Source organism: Argiope bruennichi, chromosome 7 (assembly GCF_947563725.1).
Source record: "Argiope bruennichi chromosome 7, qqArgBrue1.1, whole genome shotgun sequence".
Taxonomy (NCBI): Eukaryota; Metazoa; Arthropoda; class Arachnida; order Araneae; family Araneidae; genus Argiope; species Argiope bruennichi.
In genome coordinates, this window is record NC_079157.1 from 35,524,616 (window position 1) to 35,549,664 (window position 25,049).

The 25,049-nt window shown below is 30.3% G+C and overlaps 1 protein-coding gene across 1 annotated transcript in view; it reads left to right on the forward strand.

Annotated features, from left to right (window-relative positions):
* Positions 1-25,049, forward strand: part of LOC129975711 (glutamate-gated chloride channel-like) — a 525,971-nt gene that overhangs the window by 200,932 nt on the left and 299,990 nt on the right. Inside the window, exon 3 of the mRNA XM_056088870.1 lies at positions 13,763-13,819. The gene's annotated coding sequence lies outside the window, so the exon portion shown is untranslated. The remainder of the gene's footprint in view (positions 1-13,762; positions 13,820-25,049) is intronic.

Below are 25,049 nucleotides of genomic sequence, written 5' to 3' on the forward strand. Positions count from 1 at the left end.
TAAACAAAAATTATTTAAAATATAAAAGATATAAAAAATTAATATTTAAATATAAATTTAAAAATTAGAATATTAAATTTTTTTAAAAATTAAACTCAATATTCGATTATAGAGGAAAGAATTTTTTTTAAAATTTTTAAACTAATTTAATTAATATGATTAATCAGATAGAAAATCTGTAGAAAATTTAAATGTAGTGAATTTTATTAACAAATATTGAATTATTTTAAGAAATACAAAACATGATTCTTAACTTCATTCGAAGATATTTTTCAGTTCGATGAATATTTCTAATGTGAACCATTGAGATATTAACTCTACGGTCTAGGTCACAGTGAATATTCTGCATATGCAAATTAACAAATTAAATCGGTTATTTTTCAGTGTTTTAAGCACATTTAATTCCATATTAATTATGCATAAACTGTTTTGAGTTTCTCGAAAAAGATTCAAACTTGAATATAATATCAAGTTTAAAGTAAATCAAATAATCTGAAGAGAATCAAAGTTTTATATCACATGTTTTATTTTAACTCTTTATAGTGGCATTGTTTTTCAAATCTACTCACTTTGATCATCTTTCAAATTTACATGAAACGTAGGAGCTCTTTTCAGCGAGTACTTTTTCCTTCCGTTTGAGATTTTAAAAGGGCCTCAGGAATCCCATGTCACGTTATTCAGATTTAAACTTTGCATTTGTTTATTCAGTAGATCGAAAGGTTTTTTCTATCATCCAAATGATTTTTCAACATATTGTAATTTTATCGAATACAACGAATACTCTTGCACGGTTTTATTTCCATTATGTACTCAGTAATTCCAAATGTTAATTCTTATTTAAAATTCTTGGTGAAATTGTATAAAGCTAGGAGAATCAGAGTTAGTCAAATCATGATTTTAGTACGTTTCTTTTTTTGGTTCAAAATTGAGTCAAAATAAGTTTTAGCTGCCCAATACTAAATATAAGAAGTTATGAAACACAAGATTTAGAAATTTAATATTGGTATATTCATACAATTACAGTCTATACAATACAGATATCAGATTGAAAATTTATGAATCTTCGATGTAATTATCATCGTCTTGCAAAATGTGTTTCAAATATCGAGAAAATCATTTTGATGTTGTTGCTTATCCTCAAAAGATCTGGCATATGTCCGACAAAAGCTCCAGTAGGCTGTTGCCCCCCCAAGACATCAATAATAATAAGGGGATCGAATGTTAAGCCTCCTTTAGAAAGTCCAGTTCAACTCAGAAAAGAGAAAGTTAGTAGCTTCTGTTGGTCGAAAAGACTGGAACATCTTGGACAATGTCCAAGGATAGAAGTTTGTCTTTGCTCCTTTGCCTGCAGACCTTAAATGAGCATAATGGAACGGCCTCCTCGCTTTCAGTGACCCTACCAGGTGATTACTCTCCCAACGTACTTCGCCCATTCCGCCCAGGTATACCCCTTCGCCGGCCAAGACCACACTTTTTGACCTCCAGGACTTGAGGGGGATGAAAATTGTAAAGTATCTGAATCATTATCAATTCAATTGATGATTAGGAGAGAGCAGAATGTCATTATAAAGTTTCTTGTACATTTTGGTAGCACATGTCGTAAAATGATTGGAACTATACTATAATCGTTAAATGGAATCAAATCGTAATCATAGGGACAAAAATCAAGAAACAGCAAATCTCATTCACGGAAAATTAAAAAAGATCACTCGAGGATAGATATTAGACTATATCAAATATTCTTAACGCAGAAGACTATTTCATCAGAAAGATTAATATGAGCGATGCTGCTCTAGATAGCATGAAGTTGATGGTTCAGACATTGTATTTTATCATTTAAAGAATATCTTGTATTCTTGGGCAGCAATAGAAATCCTCTAGAGATTCTTAAAGTCCAAAGCCATGTCATCTGAAACATTAATAAAATTGAGACTGTTTCTGTTATTATGAGAGTTCAGCTGATGGTTCGAAATCAGCAGCTTATCACTTTAATAATTTCCTACAGTAGTTCAGTAGTGAATACAGTGGAATGATTTCCTATTGTTTGGAATTAAATCTTAATCACAAAGGATTAAATACACAAAGTTCAAATGATAGTCTTGGAGAACAAAAAACAAATTTGTTTCAGGGTTGCCATCGAAATGCTCCAGAGAATTTTAAATCAGAAAGCCATTTCATTTGAATCACTAACAAAGCTGATATTGCTTCAAAATTCATTTGAAAGTTTATACGTAGCTGCTAAACGCTTTACGAATTTATCGTACATTTTGGCTGTGAATACTTTGTGTGTGTGGTTTCTTTTCTTTCGCATCAAATCAAAATTAAGCTTCAATCCAGAAAGAGAAAGTTCCAACCACAGAGAATCAAAATAAAATTAATAGCGAACGATTCCAAAGATGGTTAAAGCAGAAGACCATTTCATCTGAGCCATCAAAAGAATAGATTATGTTTGCGACTTTCCAATTGTTGGATTTAAACTGCACATAACTGCTGTTGATAAGGTCGAAGAAATCTAAATGCTTCAAATTAATGCTGATGTTGTATTAGCTGTATTATAAAAGGGCAGAAAACTTAAGTCACAACACTAAAACATCTATAAATACAAATTAGCTGTTACAAAGTCTACAAAGTACAATCATACAAAGTATCAGATAAATAAAAAAATTAAATTTTTAACTGCTCAAATAACGTGTGTTCTAAAATATTTCGATTAATTTGTCACGAAAGCTTTAAAATTAAATTCAAAAGTTATGATATATATAATTTGAGACCATGAATGATGTAAATTGAACTGTCGGAGAAATCATAAATATAGCTCTAGGCCTTCGGACGCAGGTCATGCTGTACTTTTGCTTCTAGATCTTTCTTGAAGTTTTATACTTAATATGTTCTTTCTATTATTTGTGAATATTTCGTTATGCTTCCTTTAAGTTGTACATGTATTTTATATTTTATCAATTTTGTTATGTTCATTCCATTTAATACTTGAACATCCGGGATTTCCAACTTGAACATCTGGGTGTCTGCTCTGCACAAAGTTCGAAAATCGAATGCAATTTTTTTGTATGAGCAGATAAGCAAATGCTGTGCAACGAAATACTTAGACACAACAGTTTTAGTATAATTGATTCATTTTAGCTGTGAACCCCTTAACACTGCATTCAAGGTCAAACAAATATGCGATAATACTTTGGGAAATTTGTTTTACTTAGCGAATATCGTTTGTTGAACAAAAGCTATTTATAATGATAAATTGCCTTTGTGTTGAAATGACATCAGCGGACGTTGTAGGTATATTTAGATGTAAAATTTCTCCTAATTTACATAGAACCACAAAACATTTCCTGTGTAATCACCTTAGAAAACGATTAAAAGTCACGAAAAATGTTCAAATTCCCTGCAAAAATGCGGAAAGAACAAACTAAACAGCCTCCGGTGTCCAATGGATACCGAAGGACTTTCTAGTGTTAATTATAATTTTACGCAATATAGTGCATACAAAAATACCACAGGAACGATCAGACAGCTATTGTCCACTGCGTGGGTGTTTACTTGAAACCTTTCTTGACACACGCAGACAAAAAAGATAATATTTTTGTGTAGAATTTTTAAACACTCTGGCGCTCTATTATTAAAAGATCTCAAATTTTTATAGGAGGGAATCATTTTGCAGAAGACTAACAAATTTAACTTGAAAAATCTGGATAGTATAGAAAATATCATAATATAAAGAAGATTTCGTAATAGGGGGTAAATTAAATTTTTCGAAAAAGTTTATCAATTTCAGTACAAATGAGAAAAAAAAAATTCTTCAATCTCTCATTGTGTAAATTGGCTTTTTGATATGCAATTCTAAATTTAAGATACAGTCAACTGAAAATTAAAATAATATAGAAATAAAAAAACTTTCTTTTTCTAAAAAGTATCTTCTGTCTGTATTTTTAAGTTAATTTAATATTTATCTTGATATTTTAAATTTCTTTTTGTAATACTCCTTTATTCAAAAGATTCAAAATTTTTATTAAATAACTGCATAATATACAGAACTTTGAATATAAATTGATGCATAAAAATATGAATATAATGATTAAAATATGCAACCAGCTCTAAAAATTATAATTTTATACTATTTTGAGAAGAAAAAAATATGTGAGAAGAATGCATTTCGCTTTTTACGTCATTGCAGTTATTAAGAAACTTAAGATTACTTTTTCAAGAAATAATGAGAAATGTAATATGAAATTCTTATGATGCAGTATTCATGTTTTCTTAATTTTGCTTCTAAGAAACATAAATGAAAATGCTTCTGGTTCAGTTATTTTGCTTTGTATTCAAGTTTCGGAAAATAATTATTTTCTGTTATATAATCCTGAAACAAATATGAGCCATAAAGAAATTTCACTTTAAACGAAGGCTGATTTTTTAAAATTCTCTAATTCAAATAGATGGCAGAAAAGTATGCGGATTAGATGGTAAAAATATATTTTAAAATAAAAATATACAAACTCAGAGCATTTATAATTGCATTTGATTTGTTTTAATTCTCATCGCTTCATTTCTAAATAAAAATTGATTCATAATGTTTTGTCATCTGTTGGCTTTTTCTCTAGAAACAAATTAATGAACACTTTATTTATATGAAAATGTGTTGTTTATACGTATTAATTTATCAACTATAAATTTGTGTATTAACCCCACACTATTGGATGACTTTGATATTAACCACAAATTTTGATGCACACAATCTTATTTTAATTACGAACGAATTTATAAGCATACTCAAAGAGCATTTATAATTGTTTCTGATTCGATTTTAATTCTCATCGCTTCATTTTTAATTTATAAATGTATTTCATTCGACTTTAATTCTCATCGCCTCATTTCTAAAAAAAAATTGACTCATAATTTTCTGTCATCTTTTGGCTTATATCTCCAGAAACAAATTAATGAACACCCTATTTATATGAAAAAATGTGGTTTATACGTATTAATCTATCAACTACAAATTTATGTATTAACCCCACACTATTGGAGAACTTTTTTATTAACCACAAGCTTTCATGCACACAACCTTATTTTAATTACGATCGAATTTATAAGCATACTCAAAGAGCATTTATAATTGTTTTTGATTCGATTTTAATTCTCATCACTTCATTTTTAATTTATAATTGTATTTCATTCGACTTTAATTCTCATCGCCTCATTTCTAAAAAAAGTTAACTCATAATATTTTGTCATTTGTTGGCTTATATCTCCAGAAACAAATTAATGAACACTTTATTTATATGAAAATGTGTTGTTTATACGTATTAATTTATCAACTATAAATTTGTGTATTAACCCCACACTATTGGATGACTTTGATATTAACCACAAATTTTGATGCACACAATCTTATTTTAATTACGAACGAATTTATAAGCATACTCAAAGAGCATTTATAATTGTTTCTGATTCGATTTTAATTCTCATCGCTTCATTTTTAATTTATAATTGTATTTCATTCGACTATAATTCTCATTGCCTCATTTCTAAAAAAAAATTGACTCATAATTTTCTGTCATCTGTTGGCTTATATCTCCAGAAACAAATTAATGAACACCCTATTAATATGAAAAAATGTGGATTATACGTATTAATCTATCAACTACAAACTTGTGTATTAACCCCACACTATTGGAGAACTTTTTTATTAACCACAAGCTTTGATGCACACAACCTTATTTTAATTACGATCGAATTTATAAGCATACTCAAAGACCATTTATAATTGTTTTTGATTCGATTTTAATTCTCATCGCTTCATTTTTAATTTATAATTGTATTTCATTCGACTTTAATTCTCGTCACCTCATTTCTAAAAAAAAATTGACTCATAATTTTCTGTCATCTGTTGTCTTATATCTCCAGAAACAAATTAATGAACACCCTATTAATATGAAAAAATGTGGTTTATACGTATTAATCTATCACCTATAAACTTGTGTATTAACCCCATACTATTGGAGAAAATCGGTATTAACCATAAGCTACTAATGCACAGCTATATCTTAATTACGAACAAACTTATAAGCGTGCTATATTTGGTGTTATTTTTTTTGTTGATTAACCGATGACCTGTGGTTAATACCACACTCTACCTCTGTTTCTAGAACTCTTAGAATATAGTTCCCACTTAGTTTGGTATAGATCTAATAGATCTAAAACAAGCCTGACCAAAAAAAAATTATTACATTACAATCAGTAGCAAAAATGCATACAAATGACAAAAAAAATGATTATATATAAAATTGATAACAATGATGAAAAGAAAAAAAAATGAGCAATATCTCGAGTACATGGATGCTTTATGAATGAAAAGTGGTGACTTGCAATATGAATGAAAGCATGGAACAACATAGTATAATTCCTTTTTGCTGTATTATTAACATTAAAATAAATGAGATACTAAAGATGAATTAACAACGTTGTATGAAAAATGTGGGAGATATTGAAATACCGTAGGAATCGAACTCAAAGAAAGTTGGTATGATTGCTTTTGTTGGAGACCTACTATGAATTTTATCATGCTTATGATTATTTTTCTTGACACTGAATAGCTATAAACTCTTTCGCACCAGAGGCTTTTTTGGGAGGATGAAAATTTTCTTAGAAGTCACGAAAGAATAAAAAGACTGATGCCACTTTGTGGATTGAGTTTTCAATGCATATTCTTTGACAAGAGAAAATCATTCCGATGTTGTTTAGATTATGACACCGTAACACACTGTATTATGGGTATTTGCTTTCCAACCTGGTTTACTGGAACTGATAGCGCATCACCATACCAAAAACGAACTCAAACCTGTAATTCGAGACATCATGGAAGACAGCGAGATTGAATATGTATTGTCTGACAGCTTGTACGATTGTGCATAATATTTAGTACTTTAGACAATTCAAGCAACTGATCTTCTTTAGAAGTTCAAACAGTCAATTTTAGCAATGCTGAAACAGACTCAGGACTGGATTTTTTTTTCTTTTTGTGGCGAACTATGGTGATTACCCTTGTTGATTCCCTTCTCTTGAGAAGGTAGCTCCCCCATGTTACCTCGCCTCGCTTTTCAAAGCTACCCCAAGTGACCTCGTTAAGGACCAGTCGCTCGTTAAGTCTTCATTGAATCCGGATGCTAATAACTGATGGAGCTCCCTTGTCTCAACAATTGATGGAATTATAGATTTCTCCATAAAGGCATGTGACCATGTGAAAATCGAAAACTTATAAGCTTTGATGTAGTTATTACCATGCATTATATGAATCATTTTGACGAATAAGTTGGCATAGTATGCCCAATGTTTGATTAAAGTGATTGGCGCAAATTTGGCAGAATATAAAAAAACATAAATTTCTATTTCATCAGGCTTTGGTTAAGGTAGGTGACTACTTGAAAAGTCGATTTTTTTGCCTAATTATTTATATTTTTATTTATTATAAATTTTTGAACAATTTTCTTTATAAAACCGTTAGAATTTTGCTTCTAAATCTATTTTTTTTATTAAGATGGTATACTGATTTTCATATTTGCACTTACATATGTTTTAAGACTATTTAGCTTTACATGTTTAGTTGCTATTTTCTCAAATATAGAATATAATAGAATTTTTTTAGCAAAAACACTCATAAATTAAAATGCATATTTTTTTGTTCAAATTTGGTATAATAATATCTCAGAATGCTCCGAAGTTCCAGAACTGGACAAAAAGCGATCAATTCATTTATAAATATTTTATAGCTGCTTTAATGCTTCACAATTCGAAAAAAATCAAAAATTTCGCGTTACTTAACCCATTACTGAGGAGGTGGGGGTTCTCGGACCGCTAAAGATAGCCTTTCGGTCAACCCTATTCAATTTTTAGCTCAATCGAATGGATTGTCTACGTAGCTTCTTATTGCGTGACCTTCACAATACGTGAACTCTTTAAAATATTTCTGCAATTTCTTTCGCCAGCGGAGTTTTTAAAAATATTTCTGAAATTTCTTTGCGTGGCATCTGTGAGACCTCACCTCCCTTTGTGTTCCTGTTTTATACACGGCTTAGCAGATGGCTCTAAATCTTGCTCCTCAAAATATCATCCAATCTACTGATCCTCGTTATGAAATAGAGCTCCAAAGACTTTTAAATACAGCATAAAGTGATTTTAGTGTCGGAGTTAATTAAACAGAAGATTTTTTTTATGGAGTTCGTATTCGACTGATTCTGATTCGAATGTTCAAATATAATGAATTTTCTAGTGGTAATGTATTTTGAAAAATTTATAAAATATATTAATATACCAAGAGAAATATGTGTAGGATTTACCAGCTGATTTTTATACTAGTATTTAACATGTATGTTCAAAATGCCCTCGCAAACCGTACTATGTATTTTTACAAGTTTTTGCGTAGAAGTGACGCCGACAAAAAAAAGGGGGAGGGGGTCAATTTTACCCATTGTCATTTTTTTTTTCGAATAATTTTTTAGTTTTCCATTATATTATTTTCTATATATCTTTGTACACTGGAAAAATAAATATGATTTAAAAAGTAAAAAATAATTTTTTTTCAAGAATGTTATTTGTTGTAACATGTAATTTGAGAATAAAATGTATGCTCAAACGCAATTTTTCAGTAATAATATATTTTGAAAAATTTCTTAAATATATTTATATATCAAGAAAAATATCTGCAGAAATCATTGGCTGATTTTCATATCAATACTTTCATTAGAAAATGTAATTTAAATCTAAAGAAAATGTGGTATCGTAGACAGCACCTCCTATTTAAGTCCTAAATTTTCACCTCCCCAGATAAGAGTTAAATGATGGATAGAAATATAGTCACCCCAATATTTAAAAAATGAATAGAAATATAGCTTTTTTTTAAAAATTCTGGAACAAGGTAATAAGGTTTCTTAAGCTAACTGGGAAATTTTAAGCAAACCATTTGATAAACCAATAAACTAGATTTTGGCTCGATACCTCTTTTTAGCCAAAAAAATCAATTTTTTCCAATTTTATAAATCGTTTTCCACTTAAATCGAATATTTTAATTTCATAGATTTTTTTTCTTTTGCAAATATTTAAGAATAAGTCAAAGTAAACTGTTTTCAAACGTTTTAAAAAATTTTTACCCCGAACGTATTTATAATAACTTATTTATATAAAACATAGGTCAAAGTATCAGAGAGAATTTTCTTGATCGAAAAGATTATATTATAGTGTTTAATCTATCATATTGCGTGAATTTCCACTTCTGATCATAACTGACATTCAGATTGACATGCTCTACATATGTTTTTAGCAATTGGCTTGTGTAATCGAGTCTTAGCTTTTGGCAAATATTCAAAGTTAAATGTTTTTCTCTAACATTCTAACATGTGTAGTCATTAGTATGCAATGTAATTTAAAGAGAGCGGAAATGAGATAGAAAGTCAATTAACATCTGTCGCATCTGTCACTACTGAACTTATCTTCCACATCCGTTGGCAGAGCATACTACTCTTGTGAGCATCTGTGAACCGTGCCAACAATAATAAACAGCATAGTAGTACTTTTTCTGTGTGTCGCCTTAGTGAATTTATTCCAAAAATCGTTCTTTAACGTCATTCTTTTATGTTTGATCAAATAAGTTAAGAATTCAAATTTAGTTGTTGTGACGTATTTCGAGTCACAGGAATTCATTGATGTTACCTCACACATTTGGAAAGAAATTTATTGAGGCTGATATAAATGACTGAAGTAAATAAATAAAGCTCCAATATTTTATTTTTAGACTATTTTGTTTAGAAACTAAACGAGACTTAATTTCAAAGCACACAGTGGAATGGAAGCTTATAAAGTGAAATATCTAATAAGGTGATAATATCTTAATTTTGACTGCTGCTGAAAATTGTGAATTTTTACCTAAAATAGTTTTCAAATTGCTTATAGTAACGTATTTACTTAAAGAAATTTATGAAAAGAAAATTACAGATAAATTAATGAAAATAATTTTTTTTCAACTCTATTTACAAATTTTGGGAAACAGAAAGGGAAAAAGGATAAATTATCTAGACAATTCAAATGATTCAAATAATGAAAATGGAATTTTTAATGTATCAAGATGAAGAGATTATTCACAATGATATATAGATTAATGTGTGTAGTATACTTTGCATTTTTCTTCTTAATGTCATTGTGAAAATCGAATATAAACTTAAGACATCTTCTGAGTCATCGGATATGAGTTTAAGATATCGTCTGGTTCATAGAACATGAGCTTAAGACCTCTTTTGATTCATTGAATATGTTTTTAAGACATCCTCTGATTCACTGAATCTGAGTTTAAGACATCTTCTGATTCATTGAATATGATTTTGAGACATCTTTTGATTCATCGAATGAGAATTTAAGACATCCTTTGATTCATTGAATGTGAGTTTAAGTCATCTTCTAATTAATCGAATATGAGTTTAAGACATCTTTTGATTCCTCGAATGAGAATTTAAGACATCCTCTGATTCATTGAATGTGAGTTTAAGTCATCTTCTTATTAATCGAATATGAGTTTAAGACATCTTTTGATTCATCGAACATGAGTTTAAGACATATTCTGATTCCCTGATTTGATTTCATGTTTGGTGAAAATCTAGATTTTTGGTGGCAAAAGCATATATTAAATGTCGCCAATATTTTAAACAAAAAAGCAAGAGAAAAGTTTTCTAGTAACCCTATTCTTGTTATACATTTCAAATGTTCCTTTTTGACAGTTTGAGGTTATTGTCATTCTTAATGATGTGACTTAAAACATTAAGTAGATTTTTAATCTTTCTTTCATTTAGCTTGTTAGGTCTTGCAATAATCATATTCACAAATACACGCACACATAGTAATTTTACCTTACATTGGTTAATATAAAATTAGTCCAGACACAGATTTTCAATTTTTGGCTTAAAGATCATATTTAAAATGCATCAATCCTTTTTGAATTTTCGAATTCTCATATTTACACCAAGACTTAAGAATGGTGTGCGATTTCTAACTATGCATTCTATAATCCTGCCAACCATCTAAAAACTTGCAACTTGTATAATCACATGATTGGCCTAATTTCTACCTTGGTAAGAAATCGCTGAATAAAAAATCAGCTTTGAAAACAGCATATTTTTAAGGCGATTTCAAGTTTTCTTATATAAATTAATGTGTTGACAAACTCAGATCACCAGCGAATTTGGTTCAAAATTTAATACAGTTTTAGTATTCAAGTGATAAAAGCATATGCCAAATTCCATGCAATTAGTTCATTGATTTTTATCTGTATTGCTAACCTAAAATCCTGCGAAAGAATCTCGACTGAAATCTACTTTAATGTGCTCAATGAGTTTACCGCCAACATGGCAATATTTCTATCCTTTCTTTTCAAAAGGAATATCAAAGCAGAAAAAATATTAGCCACGCCAGTAATAAAATCTTAATATCAGCAATACATAATACAGAGAGAACTTCCCATTTTGAATATTGCTATAGAAAGAAAGAAAAATCTTTATAAAACATTTTGGCACGCGTTCGGGAAGATTTTTTTTTTTAACAGAAAAGTTAAAAGCATGCTTTATATCTAACATTTCTTTGAAAATAGCTGCAAAAGTCGACTTCAATTTCAAGTCCTCTCAAACTCAGGCGCGCATTTGAAATTTGGAATATAATATTTCATGAAATAAAAATACTTCCATGAAAACCGATATTTTTTCGTAAATTCATAAGAATTGGAAATTTTAATATACTCTTCAAAAAGAAACCACGTACTCGCATTTTAAGCGAAGATAGATAAGTTTACAACCACGCATTTGCCTGTAACTCTTTTCTGTAAAATAACTCCACTTGGCATATTAAAAAACACTTTATTTTCCTTTACTTTTAAAGTTTTAGATATACTTTATTTTTAAATTCAAGAGAGCATTTTAATTTTGAGAGTAAATACTAAACCTGACAAACCGAAGTGCAAATAATGTGATGCCGCCATGGAAATAAATAAAAATGATACTTTCTTTCAAAAATGGTGGCATCCGTTTGCTTGAACGATTTGATTCATTTCACATAATTGCTTCGTTCAAGTTTTGTAGAAGTAAATCAGAAGTTTCTCTTTCGTATTTCTTTCCTCTGAAAAAGAGATTCCTGACCAGAAAATAATTTCGTTTCAAAGAAGAAAAAAAAATTCTCACAACTCTGCAATTATGTTTGATTAACTTTTCCGCAAACTTTGTCTGCTGTAAGAGTGGGGGGTCTGTTATTCTTGTAAGAAAGCAAATGTCTGTCTTTTTCACCTTACGTGATGGGTTCTTTTGAAACAATTTCCACTGTTTACACAGGGTTTTCTTTTTTAATCCTTCCACGTTCTCCATGATACGCCTTTAATGCTTCTTATTGCTTGATTCTCATCAAGCCTCTTCTTCTAATATTTTTCTTTATAAAAGCATTTGTAGAAAGAAACAATAAATTAAAGTATTACAAATCAATCCCAGCTCCAATCTGTCTTGTTGATGGATTTTCTCACAAAGATTTTCTTTACTTTTCGGTATTCAATTTCGTATTAAGTAATAAATAGTAGCAAACGATTTTTAAATTGTGCCATTTTGAATGTTTAAACAGCTTTTTCTTTAATGATTTCGTGTTCTTCATGATACATCATACTGCTTAATACTCATTAATTCTTGATTTTCTTCTTAGTTTTCTCTTTATAATAATAATCTGCTGAAAGTGAGAAAATGAATTAAAGAATTTTAAATCAATCCATGTTTATTGTGCCTTATTGTTGGAATTTCCCGCATATAAATTCTTTACTTATTTTAATATTTTACATTGTATCAAATAATAAATCACAGCAAACGATTTTTAAATTGCTTAATTTCAAATGTCTAAATAATTTTTTTTATCCATTCCTGTTCTTTATGATACTCTTTTTAATGTATCGTGTTACTTGATGCTCGTCAAGTCCTTAATTTAATGCGTCTTTTTCTTTATAAAGACATCTATAAATGTGAGAAAATTAATTAAAGAATTTCAAATCAATCCATATTTCAGTGTGCCTTATTGTTGAATTTTCCCCAAAACAAGTTCTTTACTTATTTTAGTATTCTATATTGTATCAAATAATACATCACAGCAAATTATTATTAAATACTTTAAATTCAAAAGTTTAAACAGATTTGTTTTTATTCTTTTATGTAATTTTTGATACCGTTTTAATGTCTCGTACTTAATAACTTGATGCTCATCAGTTCCCAATTTAATCCATATCTTTTTTTCTTTATAATAAAAACGTATAGAAAGTTATTAAGTGAATTAAATAATTACAAATAAATCCATTCTTCCTATCGGACTTCTTGTTGAACTATTCTATAAATAATTGCATAATTTATTTATATATTATATTTCGCATCAAGTAATAAGAAAAAAATATTTAATATATAAAAAGGGATCTAGTTATTTGCAGAGCAAACTAAACTAAATTAGTTAGCTATTAGGACCCCTGAAAATTAATTAATTGCAAGTGATTAATATCAAAACATACTTTTTTAAAATAATCTTTATTTTCTGTAAGTTTGAAAGCCGCTTTCAGCTTGGCAATAAATAAAGTATTATGCCTGTATTTCAGTTTTGGCAATAAATAATTTGAAAATAAATTATTTTTAACTTTTTTCAATAGAATGTTTTAAATATTTGTCGTTTGCATATAAATAATGAATTGCTTTGTTTTTCTTTTTAGATATTTTATCGTCTCCATCGATCATGAAAAACTAGTCATCTTGCCAATGGAAAACTGGTAAGATTAATTTAATTTTTTTATAATTCAACATTTTAGTTTATTCTCAATTTAAGAGATTTTTCTATAAGATGAAAACTTACTGATATCTTCAGGAGTCATTATTTTTTAATGGTTCTACATAGATATACATAAAAAACATTTCTGACTCTTCTAAAATGATTTATTAATTTTCAACATTGTTTTTCTGCTGATAAGTTAAAAGTACTAAACTGTTTAGAACTATTTTCAATTTTCTACGTTGTTTTTATTCTTTTGCTAAAGGCAAATCATTTTTTGCACGAATTTTAATGCATTTTTAAATGTGTGATATTTATTTTTCTTTTCATGCTTTTAAATTTTTCATTTCTCAATTATTTTTTTTTTTGTATATTTTCTTTATTTGAGGCATAAGCAAAATAACTTTGATAAAAGTGATTTTTTAGAAAGAAATCACTAGCAAAATCTCTAATATTCAGTTTCGCTTTTTTTATTGTTACATTTCTTGCATTTTAGTTTTTAATTTTCAATTCATTATAATGAATACTTTAAATGTTATTTTTAGTCTCAGATACCGCCACATTTATGAGATATATAAATCGATTCATTTAGTATTAATATCTAAAAATATCTGTAGGGTGTTATCACTAAGAAAACGTAAGTGTACAAAATGGGAAAACTCAAGCATATTATGAATGAAGTATCTTGTAAATATTTTTAGCTAGAATTCATAAAGAGTATTCTTCATAAATTGTTTCACGAACTTAAAACATGTGCAGATAAATTTAAACGTAAAAAAATTGAAAAATAGATAATAAATGTCATGCACTTATTTTATTAAAACTGTGAATTTAGAGAATTGATAACAGTACTAGAATCTTATCTCCTTCAAACAAAAAGTTTGTATGACTAACTCAGAACAGAGAATAAACGTTTAGTTCCAAGCCAGATTAATCGTATCTTCTTAACACAGAGAAACAGACAAAAAGTAGAAATTTGCATCCTTTTTTTTTTTTTTTGTCAGACAGTTAGATCCAAATAAAATATTAACATTACAATTGTCCCATATAGCAAAAGATAATATAACCTCGTTCTTTTTCTAATAATAATAATATTGTACACTCCCGAGTATCCAGTTCGCGACTATCCGGCTTCCGTACTATCCGTCGTAGTTTTCGCTATCGTAATTAATTGAAGAAGGCAAGAATAGCAAAAGATAATATAATCACTTCGTTCTTTTTCTAATAATAATAATATTGTACACTCCCGAGTATCCAGTTCGCGACTATCCGGCTTCCGTACTATCCGTCATAGTTTTCGCTATCGTAATTAATTGAAGAAGGCAAGAATAGCAAAAGATAATATAATCACTTCGTTCTTTTTCTAATAATAATAATATTGTACACTCCCGAGTATCCAGTTCACGACTATCCGGCTTCCGTACTATCCGTCATAGTTTTCGCTATCGTAATTAATTGAAGAAGGCAAGAATAGCAAAAGATAATATAATCACTTCGTTCTTTTTCTAATAATAATAATATTGTACACTCCAGAGTATCCAGTTCGCGACTATCCGCCTTCCGTACAATTCGTCATAGTTTTCGTTATCGTAATTAATTGAAGAAGGCAAGAATAGCAAAAGATAATATAATCACTTCGTTCTTTTTCTAATAATAATAATATTGTACACTCCAGAGTATCCAGTTCGCGACTATCCGGCTTCCGTACAATTCGTCATAGTTTTCGTTATCGTAATTAATTGAAGAAGGCAAGAATAACAAAAGATAATATAACCACTTCGTTCTTTTTCTAATAATAATAATAATAATGTACACTCCAGAGTATCCAGTTCGCGACTATCCGGCTTCCGTACTTTCCGTCATAGTTTTCGCTATCGTAATTAATTGAAGAAGGCAAGAATAGCAAAAGATAATATAATCACTTCGTTCTTTTTCTAATAATAATAATAATATTGTACATTCCCGAGTATCCAGTTCGCGACTATCCGGCTTCCGTACTATCCGTCATAGTTTTCGCTATCGTAATTAATTGAAGAAGGCAAGAATAGCAAAAGATAATATAATCATTTCGTCCTTTTTCTAATAATAATAATATTGTACACTCCCGTGTATCCAGTTCGCCACTATCCGGCTTCCGTACTATCCGTCATAGTTTTCGTTATCGTAATTAATTGAAGAAGGCAAGAATAGCAAAAGATAATATAATCATTTCGTTCTTTTTCTAATAATAATAATATTGTACACTCCCGAGTATCCAGTTCGCGACTATCCGGCTTCCGTACTATCCGTCATAGTTTTCGTTATCGTAATTAATTGAAGAAGGCAAGAATAGCAAAAGATAATATAATCATTTCGTTCTTTTTCTAATAATAATAATATTGTACACTCCCGAGTATCCAGTTCGCGACTATCCGGCTTCCGTACTATCCGTCATAGTTTTCGTTATCGTAATTAATTGAAGAAGGCAAGAATAGCAAAAGATAATATAATCATTTCGTTCTTTTTCTAATAATAATAATATTGTACACGCCCGAGTATCCAGTTCGCGACTATCCGGCTTCCGTACAATTCGTCATAGTTTTCGTTATCGTAATTAATTGAAGAAGGCAAGAATAGCAAAAGATAATATAATCACTTCGTTCTTTTTCTAATAATAATAATAATATTGTACATTCCCGAGTATCCAGTTCGCGACTATCCGGCTTCCGTACTATCCGTCATAGTTTTCGTTATCGTAATTAATTGAAGAAGGCAAGAATAGCAAAAGATAATATAATCATTTCGTTCTTTTTCTAATAATAATAATATTGTACACTCCCGAGTATCCAGTTCGCGACTATCCGGCTTCCGTACTATCCGTCATAGTTTTCGTTATCGTAATTAATTGAAGAAGGCAAGAATAGCAAAAGATAATATAATCATTTCGTTCTTTTTCTAATAATAATAATATTGTACACGCCCGAGTATCCAGTTCGCGACTATCCGGCTTCCGTACTATCCGTCATAGTTTTCGTTATCGTAATTAATTGAAGAAGGCAAGAATAGCAAAAGATAATATAATCACTTCGTTCTTTTTCTAATAATAATAATATTGTACACTCCCGAGTATCCAGTTCGCGACTATCCGGCTTCCGTACTATCCGTCATAGTTTTCGTTATCGTAATTAATTGAAGAAGGCAAGAATAGCAAAAGATAATATAATCACTTCGTTCTTTTTCTAATAATAATAATATTGTACACTCCCGAGTATCCAGTTTGCGACTATCCGGCTTCCGTACTATCCGTCATAGTTTTCGTTATCGTAATTAATTGAAGAAGGCAAGAATAGCAAAAGATAATATAATCATTTCGTTCTTTTTCTAATAATAATAATATTGTACACTCCCGAGTATCCAGTTCGCTACTCTCCGGCTTCCGTACTATCCGTCATAATTTTCGTTATCGTAATTAATTGAAGAAGGCAAGAATAGCAAAAGATAATATAATCACTTCGTTCTTTTTCTAATAATAATAATATTGTACACTCCCGAGTATCCAGTTCGCGACTATCCGGCTTCCGTACTATCCGTCATAGTTTTCGTTATCGTAATTAATTGAAGAAGGCAAGAATAGCAAAAGATAATATAATCACTTCGTTCTTTTTCTAATAATAATAATATTGTACACTCCCGAGTATCCAGTTCGCGACTATCCGGCTTCCGTACTATCCGTCATAGTTTTCGTTATCGTAATTAATTGAAGAAGGCAAGAATAGCAAAAGATAATATAATCACTTCGTTCTTTTTCTAATAATAATAATATTGTACACTCCCGAGTATCCAGTTCGCGACTATCCGGCTTCCGTACTATCCGTCATAGTTTTCGTTATCGTAATTAATTGAAGAAGGCAAGAATAGCAAAAGATAATATAATCATTTCGTTCTTTTTCTAATAATAATAATATTGTACACGCCCGATTATCCAGTTCGCCACTATCCACCTTCCGTACTATCCGTCAAAGTTTTCTTTAGCGTAATTAATTGAAGAAGGCAAAACATTGCATTGCCAACATTGCCAAGGCATTAAAGATCTTCCTACGTGTCGGTCAAAATACAAGTTGTGAGAAGAAAAGAGCTGCGTTCTGATCGTTGTTCATTGTTTCGTCAGTGTGTAACGTGTCTTAATTGTTCCCGCTGTTCCTGCTTTTAACTGCACAATACGTACAAGATTCGAAATTTGTTCTTGAGATATGTTAAATGTTTTTGTAAGGATACTACAGTGAAATGTACAGAATTTGTTAAAATGTGAAGAGTTTATATCCTTTAGCTTACTTTTTCTCTAATAAATTCTTGCAGTGCAGTATAAAAACTACTAGTACAGAACATTCTATTTTAACTGCTTCTATGTTTAACTGGGCCGCGACCACGTTTATATTTTACGTAGTTTGAGATGAATGGAGGGTTTAGTATTCAATAAAAAGTGAGAAAATATGTATTGTAATAGTGAGTTTTGGTATAGAAACTTTGTCTTCTGGTATTGGTAGGCAAAGAAATGAATTCATAGAACTCCGGCTTGTCCGGCACTTTTGTTATCCGGCCTGTTCTTCAGCCACATTAGGCCGTATACTCGAGGGGTAAAACACACTAACAAATTGAGATTTTCTGCGTGGAGGTAGGGGGAAAAGTTGTAGCTTCCGGTAGATAAATTTCACTGAAGAAATTCAACGGATGAATCGCGTGAAAAAATAACATGTAAAGTTCATCCTAAGGACATCCAATTAAATTTGTGATTAAAGCAGGACATTTTAACATCCAAGTGGTAAAGAAGAAACAGAACAGAGTTAGAAAGCAAGATTTTTATGTTAAATTGAAGGGTGATTGTATCCAGTGGCACAGATAGGTTTGCTGGCACTCGAGGCAGAGTTCTAATCTCTTAACCTTATGTGCACCAAAATATAAAATAAAATTTTTTGAGAAAATTTTTATTTATTCAGTTTTTTTAAGTAAGGAAGGTATGATGTTAATGATTTTATAAACTACTATTTATGAAGGGAAAAAACAATTAACATATCATGTTATTAATAAGAGAGCCCCCACTTTAGTATAAAATGTAAGAAATATTTCTTTATAGTGATTATATTTAATAGACTTTTATTATTATTATAATAAATTATAATAAAAATAGACAGACTTTTTATTATTATAATAAAGTTTGATGAAAATCCAATTAATTACATTTCGCTCACTTGTCTCTTCCGACACTTCGAAATTTTAACATGAAACTTGTGAGTGGCAGATTTGGTCTATAATTTTTGAAATAATGTTAAAAAATTCGATACTTTTAGAGAAATTACTTTAATTGACACAATTGCTAAGCTAGAGAGTGATGCTTAAATTTATAGTGAATTTGTTGATTAGTTTGAGTTCAGAAAACTTCTCTGACGTGCTGGAACAGAATAAGGCTACCAAAAATTTTAATACTTAAGTGAGATGGAAAATCGATACCATCTTCCCAAATACCGTAAAATAATACTAAATAAATACTGTCCCATACCTCACCTGCAATTTACTACAACTAAAGTTTGTAAAAACAAGCAAATTATTTGATATATTGTGGTGGAATGAATTATGATCCGTGCAGTGGAAGCAAGAGGACGTATGTTTTAGGGAAAATTTCTTTTAATGGTCCCATTTTACACAAAACAAACACAAACATGAAAAGACAAGACATTAACGCGCATCGCATCGGAAAGCATCTTTCATTATAATTGCAATCTCAATGCACTATGGGATGCGTACCTAATCGGGAATCGCCATCGATTATCCAAAAGAGAAGATAGAATAGTAATGCAACTTCTATTGTTGTGAATATTGTTTAATATAATATACAGTATTGTACAATATACATGTGGTTATATTTGTATACATACATGTTTTGATACATATTAATTTTGTCTTGGAAAGAATATTTCAAAGCAGGCGTAGTGTGATAATTTTGACAAATTTAATTAGTTAGAAATTTCGTGGTGAATAATTTCAAATATAACTTTTAAGAATTTTTCAAGAAAAAATGTTATCGGCATCAATAAACTTTAAATAAGAAAAACAATCGCACAAAAATTTATTTTGGGATTTTTCTTTCAATACTTTTTTTTAATATTGAAAAATTCTCATAAACTTGTATAAACGATAAAATTAGGAAAGCTCTTGAGAGAATCTGGGATAATTAGTTTAAACTTCTACGATATGATGAAACAGAAACAGACTAGAAAAATATGTATCAAAACATGTATGTAAACAAATACAACCACATGTATATTGTACAATACTGTATATTATATTAAACAATATTCATAATTATGTATATTAACGATGAATATTGAATACATTGAATGTAGGTAATTCCAAAAGTAAGTTGTGTTTTCCATTTTCAACGCGGAATAGCTGAGTTCGTTAATTGAAACATACGCATTTTTTTATTCTGTTGAATTATTTGCAAGTAAGGCGAGGCATTTTCAGATCGCTGACTTATTCGGCGGTTATTTTGTTGAGAATTTTAAATGTTAAGAAATTCGAGTATCTAGGTGCATGCCAAATAGGTCGGTGATGCGAGAAACACGAATGTTTTTGAAATTCACGTGCAAATTTACGGACTTCATGCAATGATAGTTCCCAAAGCCAGAAGAGTACGGCACTTCAGTGAAGGATGGGAAATGTAATACGTCGTCATAGCTTTACCACACCAACTTAACCGAATTTCTCGAAATTCGTGCATTTAAATTTATTTTCTCTTCACTTCATTTTCTTCTGAGTTATTAGTACTATGTTATCTATTAAGTAAATTCTTTGTTGTCTAAGCATAACCACTTATAAAGTAATCTCACTGCCGTGCCCTTACCTACTATTCACCTGCTATGTCCTTGAGCTCAACAACTCCATGACACCATCTTTAATTCGGCAAATCGGCTGGTTTGGATCATTTCGTTGATTTTAAGATGCACGGATAAACAGCTTTATTGCGAGAGGCTTCGAAAACTGCATCGCGGAATACAAAATAAGCGTCGTGACATGCTCTGAGGCGAAATTTTTGCTCATTCGTACTGGCTTTAATTAATCCTCTCGCTGTCCAATACGTTCCTACGCAATTGGGCAATCCTACGTTGCCCAATTTCCACGGGCAACATAGAAGTTTCAATATTTGAGCAACTCAATATGAGGCAATATAACAATTGAGCATTTCAATATGTTTCAATATATTCTATGGGGATGCATTTTTTCGTCTATTTAGCTATGCAATCCGCTCTTTTCACGTTCATGGTTTCATTTCGGCTTTTCTGGTTTCATTCACATTTGGGTTAATACATGGCGTTAGTTGTCCGTGGTTCCAGCATGTTTGCATACTCTTTTCAAACGTCAAAGATGTCTGGCAGGAAACGTTTCGTAATTTTTAAACCTATTTTGATAAAAGAATTACACAGCGAGAGGGCTAAACAGTATTACCTCATTCAAGTACCTAAAGTCCATTCTTGTTGGCAATCAATTGAGGGGACACGGCGAAGTCAGATCCATTGTTAACATAGTATCAAACGTGGGCGGCATTGTGCTTTGACGAAGACATCCAGACACGCGTGGCGCGCTACAATAAATGCCTAAACAATGGTGGCAACTATGTCGAAAAATAGTCTGATCTTTGTAGTTCTTTATTTAGTAAAGGTTATTCCAAATTAGTGTTTCCTTTCTTACATCATGATATACGTAGCATAGAAAAAGTTTAGTAATCATCAAGAAATTCGAACTCGAGATTTTGACAAATCTCCGCTTCTCAGAGTTCAAAAAGCACATTTAAAAATGTATGTCTGTCTATCTGTTTGCGACAAAGATAACTCAAAAATGCTTATATATATAGACAGATGAAATTTGGTAAAAAAACATTCCATCAAATTTGTAAATTGCTGTCAAATTCTGAGGAAAATCCGCTTAGACGAAGTCTGTCTGTCCTACAGTTTGAATATAATCTAACATGATAACTACAAAAGGAATAGAGATAAATATGCAAAATTCGATGAACAAAATTAGCATTTATAGTCCAGACACCTGTCAAATTTTCAGCCAATTCTAACAAGAGATTGACCGTTCATTGGTCTGTACTTTTAGAGAGACATAAATGCCATAATTCAAAGTTGTAATGTCTTAAATATATCAAATTTGGTGCATGAGTTTGTAACTGGAAGTGTAGTTTTGAGACAGATGAAATTTGGTATAAAAACGTTCCATCAAATTTGTAGATTTCTGTCAAATTCTGAGGAAATTCCGCTTAGAGGAATTCTGTCTATGCTGCTGTTTGAATATAATCTAACATGATAACTACAAAAGGAATAGAGATAAATATACAAAATTCGATGAACAAAATTACCATTTGTAGTCCAGACACCTGTCAAATTTTCTGCCAATTCCAACAAGAAATTGATCGTTCATTGGTCTGTACTTTTAGAGAGACATAAATGCGATAATTCAACGTTGTAACGTCTTAAATATATCAAATTTGGTGCATGAGTTTGTAACTGGAAGTGTAGTTTTGAGACAGATGAAATTTGGTATAAAAACGTTCCATCAAATTTGTAGATTTCTGTCAAATTCTGAGGAAATTCCGCTTAGAGGAATTCTGTCTATGCTGCTGTTTGAATATAATCTAACATGATAACTACAAAAGGAATAGAGATAAATATACAAAATTCGATGAACAAAATTACCATTTGTAGTCCAGACACCTGTCAAATTATCTGCCAATTCCAACAAGAAATTTATCGTTCATTGGTCTGTACTTGTAGAGAGACATAAATGCGATAATTCAACGTTGTAACGTCTTAAATATATCAAATTTGGTGCATGAATTTGTAACTGGAAGTGTAGTTTTGATTCAGATTGTATTTCGGTCAGTTAGGTAAAATACAAATTCGATTTTTGTATACTATTAGCCACATGCCAGTGATTAACCGCCAAATAATTCGCCAAGGGTGACAGGATTGATTCAGTAAAGATCCGAAATTCACGTCAAAGGTTAATATTTCGTAATTATTGTACGCCAATTCCATACAATATGTTTTCCAGGATAACACCTTTCTTAGAAGATATGCGAGAAAGCTTTGAGGAGACCGTTCCTGTAGTTTGAGTTGCTAAATGGAACTTATTTCCTGGATTAACCTACATATATTATAATATTGCACAATATTGTACTGATATTATTGTTACAAAATTTTCTTCTTCTACAAATACCGCTAATCAATCGCTACTTCAGCAGCTTGCTTGCTTGCTGTCTAATCCTCTCCAAAATCTCTTTACTTGTCGGCCACTCCGACTCCTCTCACACACAACTTCTGACGATACACACGACTTCTTCCCAGCTTCAGAGTGCTCGTCTTTTATAGTTTCGGGAGGCGGGGATAGAATCTTCAGACCAATCAGGGCGTACCTGGGTGTATCTCGGTTATTACTGGATGGATCGTGAAACTTCTCGAACTTTCCGGTATTATCCATTTAATCTCCAAACTCGCCAAATTCATCGCCAAGTCGCCAAATGGTCGCCAAGCTCAGCGCGCACAGTACAGATCTTACAAAGGTTTTAACGGTTTTTCCAGGATGACACTATTCGAGCCGGAAAGCAAAATTACAGATTTGTAACATTATACTTGGTGGTCCAGTCGAAATATTAAAGCTCTTTCTTTAAATCTTTTAAATTAACTTTTCCTTTGAAGATGAAAGTGAAAGTTATTTTCTTAGTAAAATAATTTTGAGTTCTTCTAAAACTTATAGTTACTACATCATCAAACGTAAATCAATAATTTTTTACTTATTCTTTCTTTAACCTCAAGCGTCTCATTATTCATTACATATATCCGATAACCAGAACATAAGGGAGAAACCTTTTAATATATTGGCTTTGGTTTTCAAGCAAGAATATCAATAAAAGTCTTTCAAAATAAATTAATGCGATGTAAAAATCTTTTAAACGTTTTATCGTTGGATGAAGATATCGATTTTTTTTTCTTCTTCCATTGAAACAGATAGTCCATTATGTCAATGAAGAAAATGAAAAAAGAGACCTGATACTTAAAAACTCTTTATATTGTCCTCTCGTATTATCTTTCATATGATAAGACGCTAAAAAATTTCGGATAAAATTTAGTATAGCTTTTCATTTCTTTGAAGCAAACTGTTTGCTTTTATAATTGGATATAGTTCTTGTTTTCGTATCTATGATATTGATTTAAAAACAAATTTATTATGAAATATTACCCATTGTTCAAAAGTTTTGAACTTTAATAGAAAAATATACTAAAAATGTCCCATATAAAGACTGATTATAATAAGAGTATATATAGATTTGAATTTCAAAGAAAATTCTTGGCAAAGCATAACTTGTGTAACTATTAAGACCCCAAGGAATCGATTTATTAAGGGAAGAAAATAGTTCCTATATTCGTCACAGACGTAAGTGTGACAGAACGCCATACTTAAAAAATACCCAACAAAATTGTTATGATATATTCATAATATTGTGCAAGATTCAGAATATTGAAAGACATTATTAAATATCGCATAATATCTTGTACTAATCTCGCACGGGCCGTTAACAGAAAAAGCGCCATACAAATTTTAAAATATGGACCGTTTATATAATTGACTAATATTTGATGGTTATTTTTACAATTTTTTTAATTCCTACTTTTTTTTACTACTATTGTGCCTTTTGCACCAAAAGTCATATGAATTTGATTTATGGAAAAACGTTTTTCTTTTAATTTTTATCCTTGTAATTTTTTTATGGTGGTTGGCTTTTAAAATAGCTTATATGCTCTGTTAATACAGATAATATAATCGGGTCAAATGACTGTATTAAAATTTCCCTCACATCAACACTGATATGAGGGTAATATCATTTTTAGAATATCAATGGTAAAAATATCATTTATTCCTTAAATAAATTATAGAAAAAAATATCCTTTATTCCATCAAAAGAAACCGTGAGCTTTAAAAGCAATTGGTCTTATACATATTTTTTAAAGAACCACGCTGAAACGCTGATTTTTTAAAGAACCAAGTTCATCAATTTTTATTTCATTTGGAGCCATGCTTTCTTATCTTTAGTCATAGTTTCTCAAACCCATAGCAAAGTTTTCTATAACTAAGCATCTTTAAAATAACAGCTAACCCTACGTTTCTGGGCAAAATTAAAACATTGAATAATACAAAAT